This window comes from Colias croceus, chromosome 23 (assembly GCF_905220415.1).
Source record: "Colias croceus chromosome 23, ilColCroc2.1".
NCBI classification, from domain to species: domain Eukaryota; kingdom Metazoa; phylum Arthropoda; class Insecta; order Lepidoptera; family Pieridae; genus Colias; species Colias croceus.
The window spans coordinates 7,813,138-7,820,982 of NC_059559.1; positions in this window are offsets into that span (position 1 = coordinate 7,813,138).

Below are 7,845 nucleotides of genomic sequence, written 5' to 3' on the forward strand. Positions count from 1 at the left end.
TTTCGGACAGTATAAAAACTGATAATAATATTCCTTATAGCACAGATGTCGAAATTATCAATTTCAATTTTCTTGTTGTATCGCTTTCGCTTCTTACCCGGTGTTGACAATTTTATCTCCCTGCTTGGATTGTCGTTGCTCGTACTTGGGCTAGTACTCGATGAAGCAGTCGGCGGTGCATGACGTGATTCTTTTACCTCCTTTTTTATATTCATCAAAGTTGATTTTGATATTCCAGTTGCAGCACAGGTTCGTTTGACAACTTGATCTACAGGTATGGCGAATTGCTTGTTAGCTTTCTCTAATTCGAAAAATTTCATCACCTTAAGGATTAAATTCCTTGCTTCACTGTGAATAGTTTTTCCCATATTTTTGGAGTAGAAGTGCACGTCAAACTAATAACTAAATAAAGTCCAAACTTAACCGTAAATGTCCAAACGTAACAACAACAACAGTTCAAATATAACAAAAAGTCCAAACGTAACACAAAAATGTTCAAAAATAAAGCAATGATAGCACGAAAATATCAAGACGCGTATCGGCAACGAAATTGCTAACCGTACTGACGCGCCGGGGCGAGCGCGAGGTGGTGAAAGGGGAACGGGGAGGGGCTTCACATTCCAGCGAGGTCCAGAGATAATGTAACCGGGTAGTAATGGCATATCGTGTTCGCATTTCATACAACGACCCGCTACCGGTTCAATGGTCCCAGGCCTGACTCATCGTCTGACCACTTCATTCATTCTTTGAAATTATAAAATTCTCTTATGTAAATATTCCTTTAGACATTTGCTCTGGTCATTTTCTTGGCACGATGGGTAAATTGCTAGCAGGGATGGTGACGCGCGATACGCGGTCGGCACGATGTGCCTTTTTTAGTCATCGAATTATTATTTATTATTTTCGAATCAATTACCAAAGTTTCAATATAAATGCATCACATGTCCTTCTTCTCTCAATACAGAAAGACCATACTTACCTTTCGTCGACGATTCATTTTGAAGTTACGGTGCGTACGGTCTTCTGTCACTCACTGTATATCAATTATTGATATACCTACCACCGGGGCGGGCACCGGTGAAAACCGCTTCGTGAGCCTAAATGTTTTGCACTCGATCAGAGATTGAGCGTTAATGTTCTCGTCAAAGGTTATTATCATTTTATAACTATGCGCATATTTGACTCGCTTAACTTCCTTTATATTATCTTTAAATAATTTTGCTAGTGTTAGGTAATTGTTTAGGAAGTTGCTTAGTGCTAGTTACGCACACATACACTCTTTCCTCTGAAGTTCCGCTCAACCTCCGTACCGCCTTCCGAGATCGCGAGACCACATTCCACCCCTCCTCTGAAGTATCACTCCCCTCAACTGTCCTAGTCCTCTTTCTGTTTTGTTCCACATCAATACATTCCACACTTTCCTGCATCGTATTATTCATATTCGATCTAGCTACGTCATCGATTAACACATCATTAAATGGGAAATAACTGGTGCGAGTTTCCGCAACTTTGCTGAAAGCTGTATTCCCGGCAAATCCTGACTTACATCAAAATTGTCTGTAAAATGCAGAAATTTGCTTAACAATATGAAGCGGTTATAAGTCATCAACTGTCTGAACTTTGGCATTTCTAGATAGCTGTTGATCTTCCAAGATTCGTGCTGAGAAGTACGCGGATCAATCCCCATGAATGTATAAATAGCAAAAAACAAATACAACTCGTCTACATCGGTGTCAACCCAACGATGTAAACGAGATGATGCTTTCAAAGTGCCAGCTGCAGTTTTAGTATCGACAACTTGCTTAGCATATCTATTGGTTTCCTTACAGATAAGCTCCATTATGTCTCTACTCCAGATATCTGTAAAGGCTTCATAGGGCGTATCGTAGTCTTTGATAGCCCCTGGGATTGGCCCTGAAAATCTTTCCTAATTAAAGGCAATCACGGGTAAAAATTGGTAAATGTATTTTGTTCCCAACTGTACTTTCAAATTGTGTTCTGTATTATAGGTATGTTTATGTATGTCGCGCCATCTTTGTATTTTCGGCTAACATCAACAAAATACACAAAGCTGATAGTATAATCGAGTTCCTCGATAAATTTCCTCTAAAAATATCTATCTATATTGGATCACAAATAAACTAAACGTAGCAATATTTTTATCACTATATATATTCACTCACACACACACTATCCGCATGCGACATGCTGGCATGGCGCCGTGCGATGTGCACTAGGGTGGGTCGCTTTTGTATGGAAAAAAATAAAGTTGTCCAATAAGTTTTGTAATAGCAAAAAAAACGTGACCCCACATACATTAATGGAAAAATAACGAAAAAAAATTCTAGGTTAACCCCTTCTACCCGCGCATTGAGTTTGAAAAACTGAAATTTTTGAAATTTTTTTAATTTATTTGAAAATTAATTTCTCGTGACCTATAGGAAAAACAACTAAGTAAACCAATAAAATAAAGTGCTTTTGGACTAATTTTTATTATTAAGAAAGAAAAATCAACAAATAATATGACAAAATAATAATAAAACATGTTCAAATCACGATAAAATCTTTTTTACTTTCGAACTTAGGCATAAGTTTTCGTGATCTAATTTTATTTTTAATTAAAGCTTCTCTTGCTTTTTTATGGCAAAGCTGCATAGATGCCTCGGTCACTGTTTTAACAGCTCGCTCCACAGCTTGAGTATGACATGGTAGCCGCAGGAAAAGGACTTCATCATCACCACCTGACTCAACTAGGGAATGAAGAGTCTCATCCGGGACATTGGTCAGTATAGGTGGTTGCGAGTAAGATTGCTGCCAGTCTATCAAATCGATGTATGTCGAAGCGTTTAAATTTATCTTTGGCACTTCAAAAACTCGAAGCTGACGGGGTTCTGATGGTTTCCTCGCCTTTAAAATGCGTCTAGCGGCAAGTTCTCTTACATGTTTTTGTTCATCAGATAAAATAGACAGGAGCAAGTTCTCTGGGTGCGCAAAAAAAGCATTTCGCCTTAGTACAGGATCAACAACACTCTGCAATTCTTGCGGAAGATATCTAGAATAATAAACCAACTTCCAAAAGTGCCTTGCTCCATCTTTACACGTCGTCGTGCGTCGCACAGTGTCCACCGTCGCGCTCGAGCGCGTCCAACTCGCACGAACGCTGCGACGAGACTGGTCTTTTTTTAAATGTGTTATTTTCTCGCTTCAATTTCTCAATGGATTCTTTCATCAGTGCTAATTTTTTTAACACTGCCCTATACCTGCTTTCAAAACCTGAATTCGGCGGCGCATTGAAAAATGACGAACAATTTTACACGTTTCCACCTGTTTTATTTTTTCTTCTTTCATTTGCCTCCCGCCATTGCTTTCTCCTTTTACTTTGTTCCGTTGATGATAACTGACTAGGTAAACTTATTTTTTAATGTAATCAGCATGTTTTCGTTTAATTTACACAAACATTATAACCTTCCATTTACACAATACACTAACCAAAGTTAATTATTACATTATGTAACACTTAGCAGTCTAAAACTATTTTAACTCTATCCTTGTATAAACAACGCCGATGATTTTTGAGCTTAAAAATGTATTTTCGATAACTACTCTGGCTTTCATATGCTTCTCATTATAATTAGCTTCTGGTGTACCAGGAGTAGCATCTAATTTTGGTGTCACTATCCAAGGCCGTTGAGGATATCCTGAGTCTCCTAGAACACCTGTTAATTTCATGAAAGGCAGGTATCATGTCAATTATTACACACTATATATTTACCTAAAAGCCAGTTTTGCATTTTGGTGCAATATTTGGGTAATTGAATGGTTGGTAACTCAACGACGTGATAAGAATGACTGCGGTTTGAAGATCATTTTGACTCATCCTTTTTATTCAACTGATGAATTAACATATGAGCGTGAGACATGGCGTTGAAATAATGGGATTCAAAATCCATTCTTTCCTTTAACTGAGTCTGCATATTATCAGAATCACATTCCAATGCAAGCTGAATGTCATCGAACCTACCAGACATTGATTTCATTTTAGTTAACCGTAATTGCAATTCGCTAACCGTCGGGGGATCCAGAGACGGCATCAATTTTGTTTACGTATGAAGAAAACGAAGTTTACTGACCCATGTAACTGGCACGTACATTTTATATTCCTGGAGGCATTTTGGTAGGCAGACGCAAACTCCACTGAAACGTAATATGATAACAGATTAACTTAAGTAGGTATTGACTTGCAAACCTAAAATTTTAATTTTAGCTTAACTCTTTGCGGCAAAGATTTTCGTTATCGATAAAAGTAAAACAATTTTCAGAAAAATGTAGGCTCTAGGCCTAAAATAAGTCATATCTGTAATTTTTTTGAATTTCTTAACTAATAAGTTCAGAACAATGAACATTTCATCCGTAGTAACTGGTTTACAGATATTTCCTTTTTGTTCAGCATATAAATTCGTGTGAAATGTTATGTGCTGTATGACGTCATCTGTCCAAAGTAATTGAAAAATTCTAAGAGTTCTCAACTGTTGGCATGCTGTAAACGAGATATTTCTTCAGGCAAATGGACTGATGGTGTATAGTCGCCGGGAGCTAAAATTGTGTAATCTCGTTTCCGTTTCGGAGGTCTTATGGCAGGGACTGACGGCGTAACAGCGACGTCAGCGGGCTGTCTATTCTGTACCAGTTGAGCTTGGGAAATCTCATCGTCAGTATCAAACTCCTCATCAGGTGGCAAAAAACTCTCACCAAGTGTAATTTCTTGCGAATCATGTGGCCTTCGAATGAATGAATGAAATTCTTTATTCAAATTCAAATTCGTTTATTTAATCAAACTTAACCCAACCTTAGAGCTAAATACATTGAGGTGGTAACTGTATAATGATAGGTATATATTCAATTAACGGTTCGAGACTGGCATCTTTGCTAAGTTACCGAGAAGGTAACCAGCTCCCCCCTAGCCAAGTGGCTTTCGTTTAGCGTAACGTTTGATAGAATAGTCAATAGATTATGAATGTATGAGATTGACATAAGCTGTAGATAAATGTATCGACAGCTTACGTCAATCTCATACATTCATAATCTATCAAACGTTACGCTAATAGAAAGCCACTTGTCTAGGGGGGCTGTATTAAAGATATCAGTTCCTTTCCCATATAATTTATTAATTTATATAATATAAAAAACGTCTCAAGGTGGTCATCACAACTTAGTCAACGAAATTGATTTTTCAGTGCGGATATAAAGAATATAAAAAGAAATTAACTCATGGATTATTGCTTACAAAATAAATAAATACAAATACAAAAGCACACAACACACATAAATCAAGGCGGCCTTGTCGCTAAGTAGCGATATCTACCAGGCAACCCTTGAAGTATGGGAAATAAACAACAAAAAGTGCCCTTCAATTTCGAGTAGATTTTCTGTGTCTCAGCCATCACCACCAGCACAGCTATCAGTGACTGAAGGTATCTCTTCAAACAGCTCGTTTTCAATATCCCAGTCTGAAACCTTGTTTTTAGGCATTTCCTGTAAAAATAATCAGTTTATTATTTTTGATCAAATCTTCGCAAAAAAATGTTACATGTCTCACAGTGGTTACCGCCGCAACATTAAAATACCCAAAACGTACTTTTTTCAACACGAAATCAGTCAATTTATGCACTTTAATAACGAAATTATATAAAACAACAGGAAAACTAGTTAATTGATTATCTATAATGATGATATAATGGATTATTCATATCAAATGGATTTTATTTAAAATCAATAGATAAATAGTTGATATTGTTAAGAATTCTTTCTTAGAATATAATATAATGTTGTATACTTTACCACAGACTTTACTATCACATGTCTAATGAAAATATCTAACATGCAAATAATATGTAGTTTGAATTTTTTTATAAGCGTGAGAAAGTTGATTAAAGACAGGTTGGTTTCTATCGAGCTTTTGGGTCTTAGATAGAATCGACAACGGAAAATCATCTTCACTTGCAAGGATCAAGTCTTCAGTCGAGGAAGCGAGGCTAATGTTATCGTCACTGCTGCACTCGGTTGAAGGTGGCGAATCTTTTGGGACTATGCAACTCTTCCTTCGAGTTCTCACAGCTGAAACTGTTTTCGACGAATTCGCTTGTTGAACATTGCCGGTGTCGGCTTGAAATCTAAACTGGTCACAGATTTCCCAGGTTCAACCTGAATTTTTTATTGCGCACTTTTTTCATGGGATCTGGGGCGCGATTTTCTTTTAAAAACTGTAAAAATTCATTATCAATGCTGTAGGTTTCCAGGCATAATTTAGAGTCAGGCAGTTTGTTGATAACTTTGTCTGGATTAAATGGATATATACCAGTACTTTTAAAAGCGCTTAAAATATTTGATGCCTTTTCATTCAGATCATGCTTAAACTTAATTCTGGAAAATTGATGTTCCCTAACGGCTCTCTGAAGTAATACATTTTTTACATAAGTTTTAAATTTAGCACTACTAAACACTTTTTCTACCCGCGTGTCTAGATACATTGCTTACCAATATACAAAAATTAATTAGTTATTGCAATTATTTTCCTTAATAGCTAATTCTTATTTCAGTATATCAATTTCTACATCTAATTTCTCTGTTTTTTTTTTCATAATATTTGTCCATTGCCAAATTGAGTTCGAGCCGTCCGTCATCCTTATTATGTTTGAATTTTTTTACTGAAAATAAAAAAGTTTTCCGAGTATTTGAAAACTTTTTGCATTTAATGTGTTGGTCAACGAAGTGCAACATTCATCCTTTCATTTATTCGTAGAAGCATTAGTCTCCTTACTGGTAATAATTGGGCAACATCCTCAACCTCTTATTACAAAGATTTCTTGTTGATTTATGTTTAGATATGACGTAACGGTGTATTCCAGATGGTAAAAAGACATACATATGCGAGAAAGTATGCACAGCGTGACTGTACAATTTATTTTTGAGAATTATTTATTTGAACTACTTATCTCTTATTTAGGAAAGAAAGCTGCCTAATAGGACTGAACGGGGCACGTCTACCGCATGCACCTGGATAGGTGGATGAATGAATGGATGCCAGATAAGGTCGTCGAGGCCACGGGAGACTAAGGAGATGCGGGATGAGCTGGAGCGTTTTTGTAGGGAGTGGCTGGATCTGGCCGAGGTGGAAGAGAGGGGAGGCCTTTGCCCAGCAGTGAGACAGCACAGGCTAGAGAAAAAAAAAATACCCCAATACATTGCTCAATTAGCTCGTTTAAATCGCATTGAAAACTGCTGCCACTGTAATTTTTCACTGTCGATTTTTGTTGTGATTGATTGTCTTGATCTTCTGTATCGCTTTTATGTTCCATTGCGATAATTTCCTGATGTGCGTGGCTGTATGTTAAGCCACGCCTTTTTACCACACAAGGCGTACTTATCCAGTCATCTGCTGGGATTGACAGTTCGTTTTTCATCAGCGATGCAACTTTTTTTAATTTTCTTGCAGTCTTAGTATTGCTGTTGTTAGATTTTTGAATACTCTCCAGAAATAATTCTTCAAAAGATTTGCAGTCGGCACTTGTTTTACTACATCCTTTAATTTGTGGCTGAGCCGATGAAATATGAAACATCTGTTTATGAATTTCTTGAATGCATAGTTGTCCAAGTGGTTTGGGCTGACATGCCTTTTTTTGTTCAAGCATCTGCTGCCATCTTTTGTATGCCGACGGGTCAAATTTTTCCTTAGGAATGACTGTTGGGTTTAAGGGATGGATACCGCCCTTTTTGAACCCGTTGCGTATCACTTGTGATGAAGTGTCATGCTATGCTTTAGCGAACATATCAGCAAACGCTTGTTTC